General features: G+C 42.8%; 1 long non-coding RNA gene across 3 annotated transcripts in view; it reads right to left on the bottom strand.

The window, feature by feature from the left end:
* Positions 1-2,888: 2,888 nt before the first annotated feature.
* Positions 2,889-12,495, bottom strand: part of LOC108239523 — a 16,050-nt gene continuing 6,443 nt past the window's right edge. For all 3 annotated transcript variants that reach the window (XR_003039387.2, XR_001808723.3, XR_003039388.2), the window contains 2 exons: positions 10,591-10,678; positions 2,889-3,742 (listed from right to left, as the gene is read on the bottom strand). This is a non-coding gene — a long non-coding RNA (uncharacterized LOC108239523). The remainder of the gene's footprint in view (positions 3,743-10,590; positions 10,679-12,495) is intronic.

Here is a 12,495-nt window from a genome sequence, read left to right as displayed (position 1 = left end):
AGAAAAGGCCACGAGACGACACAATCAGACTTAGCAGAGGAGGTCTGACTTCAGGCTGCCTGTCTGTCTGCCTGTCTGCCACCCCAGCACGATGAAGGAGCTCTTGTCCAAATCTGCACCCAAGTCTCTGAACAAACACACCGAGCTAATAATAGACAGCAGCGCTTATCAAACAGCCTGGCTACTTCATTTGCATTCTACAAGACCCAGACAACGGCCAAACACACACACACACACACACACACACACACACACACACACACCCACTCATGAACCAGACAACCTCTTCACTGGCCTTGACCCATGAACTCTAGGGTCCTCTTTCACCTGCTGCGAGACTATTTATTCATGCTAGCAGGGTTGTCTAGCCGAAGCCTGACTGTTCTGCATATGTGCTCCCAGGATTCCCACGCTCCGGGTTCAGACCTGCAGCACCGTCACAACGTGGCGTTATTCATTATGGAGATGGGCATTGTGTCTGCCTGTCTGACTTTTTGGGTTTCACGATGACCCTCGTTTTAGTAGGTTTCCTTCCTTCTTCTTTTTCTCTCTCTCTCTTTAAATAATCTGTAAGTATTCCACATGAGCACATCTGAGAGGCGAACAAAGAAAACCTGACATTGCTTTGTTTTCTTCCTTTTTTGCAATTTACTAATCTACATTACAATCTAACGTTCTCTTGTGTCGTCCCCCCCTCTCCCACCATGCTTCACTTTCCTCTCTTTGTTTCTATCCAGTTTTTGTTTTGTTGTTCCTTCTTTCTCTGGCACATGAAGGGTAAACTCGTGACTCGCCTCTCCTTTCCTTCCTCTTCCTCATTCTTGACTGTGTGCCATTGGCTGAGAGCTGCTTCCCAGACTCTCACTGGCTGGTGTCGCCTACAGAAACGGTGATGATGCGACCAGCGTGAGGCTCCTGTGTAGTTGGGGTGTTTGACTGTTATTAGAGCATCTTCTGCTGCTGCTGCTGCTGCTGCTGCTGATGTGACGGTCAGAGTCAGATGATGTGAGGCGTGTGTGCTCTGCTGCCTTTGCTGCGCAGCATATGGATGTCTTCGCCGCTCTATGCAAATGTGGACACATGTTCACAAATGCAGACAAACTCACCCCCTCCTCTTCCCTCCAGTTCTTCATTAATGGTTCCTCCTAAAACCAGACACCCCCCCCCACCCTTCCTCAAATAATAACCCCTCTCCTTACACCCCTGCTCCATCTTCCCCCACCCCACAGTCTGCACCCTGCAACCCCTGTCTCTCACAAAACCAGACACCCCAAAAAAATCTCCCTCCTCTCTCGACTCCTCAGCTCCCACGACCAGCACACAGAGCCTTATGATTCGCGTGACCGCCATTTTGCTGCCCACTCCAGACCTAACTGTACGGCGCGGCAGCTGCCCTGATGGGCAAAAATGCAAATCGAAGCGCTGCTTTGTCGCTCAGCCGCTCTAATCGAATGAATTTAAAAAAAAAAACGAAGCCTGCTCGGTCGAATGTAAAGATAACGGCATAAATGTTGCAGATTAAATACTGCGATCATATAAAACCAGCTCAGAATCTTAATATGTTAAGTCATTAAATCAGATGTTTTATTTTATTTATTTATTTATTTAATTTTTTTTTACAAAAGGTGTAATTAAAAGCTAAAAAATTGACGCAGTAAGTTCAGTTTCTTCTCAATTTATCAGAAAAAAAGCTAAACTGAAACCCCAAAGTTAAAAACGGTTTTCAGGCAGGTAATTGTTTTTTGTATATTTAATGAAAAGCTTCTTTTAGGCAAAATCAGCCACCAGATTTGGATTCAGTGGCAACCAGACAGCCATGTGCATGAAAATGAGACCATCGTGGTTTGTGCGTCTGGTTTTTGTTGAACCTACGGATCTTTTCTTAATTAGAGCGTGTCCGAGCTTCTCTGTTTGCTTAATCTGTGCATTATGTTTGTGTGTGTGTGTGTAAAAAAACCCCAACAACAACCCAGGGTGCATGTGTGACAGAGAGCTATCTGATTAAACAAAGCCTCAGCTTAATCCTTTGTACAGTGCCACATTTGCATACGACGGAATCACACGAAAACACGAGCACCATATGGCACAGTACGTCTGGACGCTTGATCTAAACACTTATCACACACTTTACAGGGTGGAATCGCTTGCATCGCGAATGAAAAACAAACATCATCAAGTACACGTTTTAAAAAAAGAAAAAAAAAGTCTCTTCCCTCCTGCTCGCTCGCCGCCATGACGCCCTCACAGGATCAATAATCAAAAAAACACCACAATGGTTGGAGGTTATGCAAATGCAATTAGCCTCGATTTGCATTCGACGACAGTTAACGGCTGCACAGATGGCAGACGACGCACTCGCCATCTTTGGCAGAAGGAAAAGAGTGGCGGCCATTTTGTCTGAAGCTGTGCCCATCTGGAAGGAAACGACCACACGGCATCACCGGGACAACGACTACGGTTTGGGAGCTGTGCTGCTGCTCGCACTCGAACGCTTTCAAGACCAAGATTGTACAGTATGTTCACACACACACAAACACACACACACACACTGAGCTCTACCATGTAGATAATAACACCAAACACAGAGGAACTGATGATTCAACATAATAACATTTCTGGGACATTTTATAATTAAAATTAATAGAATTGACTACTTGAAAACCTTTTTTTGAGTTTAGAAACATCTTTCACGGCTGTACTTGTCCTCCTAAACCACTCAGTTGTACTTCTCTCTCTCTCTCTCTCTCTCTCTCTCTCTCTCTCTCACACACACACACACACACACACTCACACTCATACCCTAAGAGGACATTCAGAATAGTTCATAATGTGAAGCATTACAGAGAGATACTTGCCATTTTACCGTCTCCACTGCAGGGTCTTTCTGCTTTGTGATCTTCAGATGTTTTTTTTTTTTTGCTTTTCAGTCCATTATCAGGCACTGGCTCAAATTTATTAATAAGCATCGTGGAAAAAACAAAACAAAAAAAAAACAATCAAGCTTTGTTTCACTGCATTTCTGCTTTTGAGAGACATGTGTCTGCAGCTTGTCACAGTCAACAGCGGAGGATAAAATAAAGATTGCAGTGTCTTTTTGTCAAATGTAAAAACCAGTTGGGGAATAAGCAGCAGATGAGTAAAAGTTGCAGAGTGAGTCAAAAGCAGAAGTTCCAAGCTGATTGCCAGAGGCAGGAGGTGGTGGGATATGTCAATCTCATGATGAGGGAGGGAAAAAACAGAAAGGAACATGCCTCTCAGCAGTCTTTTGACATGGTGGATAACATTTGGAGAGAAATAGCCTTCAGCAGAACCACACACAGCCAGTGGAGATCAGGACCGAGGTCCAGTAAGGAGCTGGAGGCTGCAGCTGAGAAGAGCCACGCAGGGAGTGTCCTTTGGAGGTCTGCCGGCCCTTTAGGCCACACACTCAAAAAAAAAAGGAAAAATAGGAAACCTCACTCAAAGCTGTGATGACTCTGTGTTTCATATTGATTTCTCCTGCATGTCGGTAGCTCCAGAGGTGATTCTAGCCTTCAGGGACCTTCTCCATCTTTCCCAGCCCACTCACTAGCTCCCCGGCTGGGCTTCGCTGGCTCTGCTAGACCTTCTGGATGGAGGTACGAGCCATGGGGAGGGGAGGAAGAAGACAAGAGCCGCTGGCAATGATGATGAGCTGCACCAGGTCTCTGAGTTCAGTCATCTACCAGCCTTTATCCAGCCTTCCACCCACCCTCGTTTCCATCTGTAAAAAAAAGGGAAAATAGAGTGTTTTTCAAAATCTCACCTTTAGCATTCAGCATCCCTCTGCTCAATGCAAATGCAAATGTAAACACTAACACTTTGATTAAAAATATGTGGGAAGAAAACACCAACTTGCTCCTTTGTAACCTGCCCCGAGGCTCTCACTGCTACACAAATAATAATAAAAAAAAAAACAAATAAAAATGTTCAACATGCTGCAGAAAAACAGCCATTTCTGTCCACATTAAAAATGTTGCAAATAAATACAAAATTTTCACGTCTAAATTTTCATGCCTAACCTGTACTCTTAACGATATTGATGGTAATAATTTCATCTACACAGACTTCTTTGTTTTGAAGCATCTTGAAACATTCTGAAAGTATTCAGAATCCTGTTATCATGCTAATACGATAAGGTCCTTTGTGTGTTTCTTTGTTCTTTTCTCTAAGAAAAATGAATTGCAGGGGCCTCCTTTTGCAGCCGTACACCCACCAGCCCCAAATTTCTGTCAAATCGCAGCTACAAAGACACATTCAGCTCACTGTGAGTTGCCCCAAAAACGCACAAGACAAAGAAAACAGTGGATAAAATCAGCTAAGGCCAGATGTGGGAGACAGTAGGCTGTTAGTGAGTTTCACTTTGTTGTTATACTCGTGCCTTTCTCATATAACAGCGAAGCAATCGGTGCAGTCCTGGTACAAGGGGAGGGAGGGAGGGTGACGTGGGGTGAGACTGGGTGAGCTTGAGGAAGATTCAGACACAATGCTCCCATTGAGGGTGTTCAGACATGGGTGTTAACTTGCCATTCCTTCACACACAAAAGGCCCCCCACTAGAGCCAGCGCGAGGGACAATGTTGGTTCAGGGCAGCCCTCCACTCGGAGAGAAAGAAAAGAGTGGCATTATTAAGACGGGAGCGGAGGGAAGGCTGGGGGAAGGAGGAAGACAAATAGAAGATGGAATGATATGTTTGGGTAGAGCAGGACCGGAGGAGCGAGGAGCACCGCGACCCACTGTGGCTTTGGACTTGAGAAACAAAGCAGAGACACATCACACATTCAGCAGCAACAGGGATCCTAAAAGAGTGCCACTGAAACACTTTGAGCATTATTTAGCAGCCACTCTCCAAACAAAAAAGTCTGAATCGTTATCTTCCGTTTAAAAGTGTTGATTTTATTCCATCTGGTTATTGAGAGACAAAAGCAATAAATATGTTGTTTATATGTTCGCAGAGATTCCGAATTCTGTGCCTCAAATTAAACCAGAAATCACAAAAGACTTAGAATGACTTCACAGCGTGATATAAAAAATCATCAAGCGCACCAAAAAGAGCTAATAGATGTAAACGAATTGGTAAATAATTGATATTTTGTGGTATTAAATGTGCTAAGATGAGTTAATTTCACTCTTCGATGAGGAAAAATAAAAACTGGATTTGTTTCCTGCATCTTAGGGAGAAGTTTTTTTTATGTGCAAGCTAAGAAGTATGAACAGCACCTGGACATCAACAGCAAAAAATGAGGTCAAAGATGTTCTGTTCATGAGGAGGAATCACATTTGCTGGATTGTTTCGTAGTCTGCATTTCACCCAAGTGCATTTCTTGACTCATGCTTTTTATATTTTAACCTAATTTAACAGTGCAGTAATTGGAATATATATTTGGTATTGTTTGATAATTTAACAACATTTAAATAAGTGCTCTTTTTGAAGACAGAGCCACTGTTACAAACTTGATTATCAATTAAAAAAAAAACTTTCCAAAAAATTCCAGTTAATTTGGATGTTTGTTTTTTTTTGCCTGTTTTATAAAAGAGCACACATTCAAGCACAGCCAAAAATTTAAATTGCTTATGGAACATAATAAAAAATGTCAGCATCCCTCATTTAATTGGACTTTTTATTTTATTTTAAATTGTCACTCTTTTTTTGTCTCTGAAAATGAAAGTGAGCTGATGAATAAAGTGACATGATGACAACAGTTAATGAAAACGGCAGCATCTTCTTTTAAAGTGGCCACAATTATAGGGAAGTTTTTCTTGCTCAGAACAAAGTATTGATTGAAAACAACTTGCCGACTTTTGTTTGACTTGCTGATTTTGATGTTTGCAGGAAGCTAATTTATCACAGACTTAAGCATAGTTAAAAACACTTTTATCATTGCACCACATGAGCCACAGCTGCTTGTTTTAAATAAAGATGTTCTATTTTGGAAGTGAAGCTGCCAGCGTTAACAAGCTGCCGGTATTGTAAGTCTATAAGCTCTTATTTTACATTCCTTTTCCAGACAGGTAAATCTCCTCTGGCAAAACGAAGGGCGGGTTTTTGTTTAAAACGTATACAAGAAGCTATCAGTTTAGCTGTTTGAAGCCATGAGGTTGTATAGGCGGTGAGGACGGGGAGCAAGAGTAGTTGGAAAATGTTTATGGAGATCCTGTGTCTCTCTGGGAGCCTAATAGAATCCTGTGGCTGGAGTGAAAGCTCATTGTGCCAGTGTAAGGGATTACACTGGTAAACTGGTAAAACAGGGGAATGAGCCCAAACACTCTCTACGCACCTCCTACGGAGAGGCAACGAACCATCGAACAATNGGGGGGGGAAGAGAAGAGAGTGTGCTGCAAGCTGACTCATTTCATCAAGAGAGGAGAAAATCTATTGGAGGGGCTGTGAGTTCATATGCATGCATGTACACGGGCAAAAGCGAAGGCAAAAAAATAAAAAATAACAGCTGCAGACGAAGGAGAGAAGGAAGGGGATGTGTGAGCGGCAGTTTCAGTATTAGAGGGTAATATGGGCAAATGATTTCTGTCCTGCCTCTCTGTCTGCATCCTGAGTGACAGTTTACAATCTCTGAGGCAGCAGGCAGGCCCAGCAGGTTGGCTCTTTGGCTCTACACAATCCCTCATTTCCCAACCTATTTTTTTCTTCTTTCGGTCTACATTTATATGTTCCCAGCCATCTACAATTGTCCCTGTTACTCCACCACAAACACACAGTTTATTTTTTTGCATTTTGAGCTCATAAATCACCTGCTAATTTATCCATCCTCTGTCCTGTCCTCATCCTGAATAAATAACATGTGAGTTTTCTTTTTCTTGGCTCAAAACTCTGCAATACAACTATCCATTAATGATTTTTAATAGGGAGTCTCTTCTTCAGTGAGCTCTCTCTCTCGCTCTCTCTCTCACTTGTTTTGCTTTTTATGCAAGAGATGAACTGTGAGTTTCTTAGAGCTGCTAATGCCCAGCAAATATTTCTTTGTTCAAAACAAATCCACGGAGGGTGGACGCCCGAGGAGCACAACGGCCTCCGTATACTTCCCGCTCGGTTTTCACGGACAACATGCAAGTATTATTCTCCTCTCATTTGCCGTTGAACTGGAAACCACGCTGGGCATAATGCATCATCTGCATTCTGCAACCTGCCATCCTTAAAGACGCTCTCCTCATCTCTGTTCCTTCAAAGGCTGCCGAGGGTGCATTCAAACAGCAGGACACACACTCAGCTAACAAACCTCATTAAGGGCCCATACACACGTCCTCAGTGCTAACACTGGCTGTCACACATCCTCTCTCAATGCACACACTGGTGACCACACTGACCACAACAAAGCATCTTTACAGAGCTAATTAGAAGGGTTCTCCTTCTCTATTTGAAGCTCATCTGAATAGGAGGGAACATGATAATGAGATGGAAGAAGATGGAGAGTCAAGAGCAACGAGAGAGTGAGAGAGAGGACAGGAAGCTTGCTAATGTATTCACATAGATCGGTGGCATGTTTTTTTTTTTTTTTTAGTGCAGAAATAAAGCAAGGGGCTGGAGCAGGAAGGGGGAACTGAATTAGTGTGACACCGCTCTGTGAGTCTCTGATGCAGCGATGGAGGTGATCGGGGAGGGAAGTGAACGCTGCACCATTTTGTTTGGTGTGCCATGCCATTTCTAGAGGGGAATAGAAAGGAGGACGGGGTGGGACTCCTTCAACCTTTTATCGAAGGCGGCAAAACAGCAGCCGCGGTTGTACCTGTTATTTCAGGGATTCGTGCTGTTCAGTACACGGATAAATGTGGACAACAGAGGCACAATGAAACTCAATTAATTAATTTGCTGTTGATGCTAATTCAACAGGGAAAATACTCGATGACACACTTCATGTTCTTTCAGTTTCTCACATTTTCTACATATTTGTAAAAGCAAAGAAAGTGAAATGCAGTGATTATATCTAAAATATTAATGCCAAATATATCAACACCCTTACTTTGTATGTTTGAGTATGTGTGAACAGATATAATTGGCACATATGTCTATCAACACCATCACATAGGATGCATTCAGGGACAAAAGGTCACATTTAAGCTTTTGAATTCTATAGTTATAGTAAACATCTCTAGAAAATTAATATAAAATGTCTTCTGAAGCTGTGTGTATAATGAGTGTGAAGTCAGGGACAAACTGAAGGATCTCAGAATAAAACACAAGGCCATGTTAGACCAATTGAATAAAGACACCAAAAACTATAAAAGTAAATCTTCAAGTGGTTTGGATTTCAGCTTTAAAATAAAGTACTGTGCCTCAAAAATTAGAAACTCCCTCATAAATATAAATGTAACAATAATAGAGAATTTTTATGTCTAAAGAAGGGGAGGAGAAGACAATGACAATCCAGACTCTTTTCAGTCTCCAGCAGAATTTTAAGTTCAAGTTGAAGTTATGACCTCACTGTTTCACGAAGCCCACTGACCCCTGATGGGAGTGCAAAGCATTCTGGGAGAATAGTAGACCCCCCCTCACGTCACAGAGCTTCTTAGACAGCTTGTTAATTTGCAAAACTTTGACACACAGTCTCTGCCTGCATGTGTGTGTATCTATTAGCGACGGGACTTGACCCTAGCGAGCTGCGGCAGTGTTTCGCGTCTTGCTGGGCGTGGGAAAAAGACGGGACCCCTTTTCACAGCTGCCTGGACGAGGACTGGGCTGCTTGGGGGCCCCTGGTACCCCCACCTCTCCACGCACCCCTTTTCTCTCTTGTCCAAGCCTTTCCCTCCCACCTCTTCCTCCCTTCTATCCCATTCAGACTCCACCATACTTGCTTTCAAAAGCAGGGACCCCCTTCCCAGCCCTTCATAAATACATCTCATTATTCAAGCCTTGGTTTGCATAGAGATTCCAAAGAGATCTCTACTCGGCTCATGAGGCCTGAAGCCCCTCAGCCTTTTGGACCGCACAAGTGCAAATTTCGACTTACTAATCTCCCTGTGTTAATATTTGTTTAAAAAAAAAGATGTGTGCACACAGTTTAAAACTGTTTCATCAATGCTGCAACTGTACTAAAATTTCAAATCTGATGCATGCTTTGCTTAAAATTTCTAAAAAAAGAAAAAAAGAAAAAGAAAAGAGAGAAAGAGACTGAAAATCTGAAGAACCAATGAAAGGAGAGTTTAGCATGACTATTAGCAAGCGTTTTGCTAGGCTGTATCCCATCTGCCACATGCTATTGTACAGTACCTCACACACACACACACACACACACACACACACTTGAAAGCTTCAAGCCTGCACCCCCCACTTTCCCTGGTTGCAACTCGCTACGATGCATTACTGCAGAGATTTATCTCCTATCAGCCTGTATAATGCTGGTTATAATTTACATCCACTTTAGAAAACAGCAGGACAGGCGGGTCCTTGCATATGCTAATGTAAAGCTTGGGAAAATCTGGGGGACTCAAAGAACTCCACAGTAAATTTGAATAACCGAGATTTCTATTGAGCTCCGAGGTTATGGAACCATGAAGATGTGACCTTGCTAACAGTATGTACCTTTTTTTTTGTTTAATTCCTAATTTACAGCAGCGCATGGGAGATTTGGAGGGAAAATAACAATGCTAAATGTTTCTGTGACCAAATTGGGGTATAACTAGAACAATATCTCTTTGGTATTTTTTTTATTTGCAGCCTTAAATATATATATTGTCATTTGGTCCAAGGCATTTTTATTAGACTGAAAGTGTTGCACATTTATGCAAATCTGAACATGGCAATCAGGAGACTTTGGATAAGGAGCAGTGACTCGTCAAGGCATTAGGGTTAAAAACAAAAAGAAAAAACTAAACAAAACGAGAGAGCCACCCAAACACTCACTCCACACAAACAGGTCCAAACCCGGGGTGAGCGACCGCACTCCTAACGGGATAAAGGACCGCAGCAAAGATTACACGGCCACCTCTCTGGCACCCACCACACACTCTACCTGACAAATAGGATCACGGTGTTTAAAGGGATAAAACGCTGAGTGTGTGAGAATGACAAAGAGAGGTGCGTGTGTCTGAGGGTGAGGAAGATGAGGAGGGGTGATGCACGAGGTGAGAAATGCTAATACCCCGAAAGAGAATGCAAAGGTGGAATTCAATATGGAGGCCCTGTTCGGTTTACTGAAATCAGTCCGTTTACATTCTTTGCTGCAGGGTACAGTCCACTGCCGTTACAGTTTATAGTTTATATGCATATTCTGAGGGATATGTGAAAGGTTTTAAACTGATATCTATGCTTGTGCAAATAAAAGTACATGTCCTTGTAGATGTTTCCTTTGGTTTGATTGTGATGATCAAGACGGCAGCAGAGCATGACCGTTTACACCTCAACGCATCCCCAAAGATTTACAAAATGTGGACAACAATCAGCCAGCAGCAAAGCTCAGTGGCTAACTAATGATGCTACACACACACACACACACACACACATACAAAACGCAAGCATCCAGCATCTTCGCAATGTACTTCCAAAAAACTTAAACACAAACGAATAAAAGCCAAAAGATGCCCCTGCACTTCATGGGTCATCTTGTTTTTAATATTTACCTGCAGGCTGACAGCTGCTCCTCATCCTGTCTGCAGGCAGCGTCTCTCCTCTCTCCATGATAATGCAAACGTCTGGGCTAACATTTCCCTACAAAAGCAGAAGAAAAGAACGTCAATATATGTATAAAAATGTCTGCAACTTTAAAGAGCACATGGCGTTTTAGCTAAGAATTAAAGGCTTACGTGAAAAAACTTTGCATCAAAAACAGCATGCTGAAACTAATTTTTTTTGCCTCGTTGCAAAGTTCATTATAAATCTGATAATTGATCTAATGGTAAGATTTTATGAGGAAGACACGTATTTGTAAAGGGTAAACTATACCACAAGGTGATGGATTAAAAAAGATTTTATGAGGTCAGTGTACAGAAATGTGGGGTAATATGTAAAGAAATGTAAAAATAACCTTCTAAAAACAGGACAGCATGATCCTATACAGTTTGCACTGGCTCAACCTGAATAATTTTCTGTGCTGGTGTAGTTCTATGTTTTTTTCAAAACCATAATTTTCTTCTTGATGGAAAACACATTGGATTGCTTTGCATGGGATGTGCTATACAAATAAAGTTTGATTTGGTTTGATTTGATTTGATCCCACACGACTCCGAACCCCTCCATCTGCAGCCCTCTTGTTTAACAGCGCACATCAAATATTGTCAGTCATGGTCTAAATAAAGCATGCTGGGACTTCAGGGATATTCAGTCGTCTAAGACTCACCACTTCTGCTCTAAGAATAGATCAAACTCTGAGCTGATGTCCTATTTTGTTCTTATTGAGAAGCAAAAATAATGAGCAAAATAAAAATCAGAACATATCTGCCACGGCTAACTCAGATTCGTTGTGAAATAAAGTTTTAAAAATAGCTGATGGTGGCCCTTTTGTCTCTAAAAGACTGATGTGTTGTTGCTTTCAGGTTGGGTACAGATGGTCCTCTGAGGCTTTGTCTTTTTATTTAGTAAAAGGAAAAATTTAATTAGTAGCTGTTGTAGTGTCTCATATTACTGCTATAATACAACAAAATCTGTCTATTCTGACTGGTAAAAATGAACTAAAGTCACTGAATTTGAGATAAAATAATCATGAAATTCAAACAACTCACACATTTCATTTACCAGAGTGGACTGAACAGGAATTCAGCTATGCTGTCTAATTACTGGCATAAACTGAAGGCCTGTAGGAATTTCCAACAACAAAACATAAGAGATCACCTAAACGCAAACTGATGATGCTGCTGCTGCCAACACTGCCACGTGAGCCCCGGATCGGCCAATCAGAGGGCGGCTTTAACTATTTCTGTCTCACCCCTCCAGATATTGCTGCTAAAACACCCACACAGTTCTGACACAGCTGCAGCGTGCTTTGTGGGCTTAGAGCTCTGTTTTCCAACATGTGTAGTGACGGTGGACTGATGCACTGTTCATCACCGCCATGCAGAAAGCACACACACACACACGCAGGTGGCTCCTCTGGAGGCGCTAGCAACTAGAAGTGGAGATTAATTTGCTAAAATCAAGCTGGTGGTAGCTCCATCTCCTCCTCCTCCTCCTCCTCCTCCCTCAGCATCCCGGTTCTTCCAGCTTCCTCCTGCTCCTGCTGCTCCTCCCCGGCATCATCTCCTCCTCCATGCCGAGCGACAGCAGAGGAAAGGAGAGGAGAGGAGAGGAGAGGACCCCCCGTCCTCCTCCTCCTCAGGCTCCGAAGTGCTCGGCACCAGTTCGTACTTTCGGTTCTCTAGCTTTATGAAATTAAAACTCATACAGCTAGATAACCAAAGACACAAACTGACCCGTCGTCTCTTAAAGGGGCCGCCCGCGCCGAGGAAAACACACAGAGGGAGGCGGGGGGTGGGGGGCTGCATGTGATCCTCCCTGAGACCCCCCCACCCCCCCACCCCAGCATCTCACAC

This window comes from Kryptolebias marmoratus, linkage group LG20 (genome assembly GCF_001649575.2).
Source record: "Kryptolebias marmoratus isolate JLee-2015 linkage group LG20, ASM164957v2, whole genome shotgun sequence".
NCBI classification, from domain to species: domain Eukaryota; kingdom Metazoa; phylum Chordata; class Actinopteri; order Cyprinodontiformes; family Rivulidae; genus Kryptolebias; species Kryptolebias marmoratus.
The sequence above is the reverse complement of the archived record's forward strand: the minus strand, read 5'-3'. Positions and strand labels throughout refer to the sequence as shown.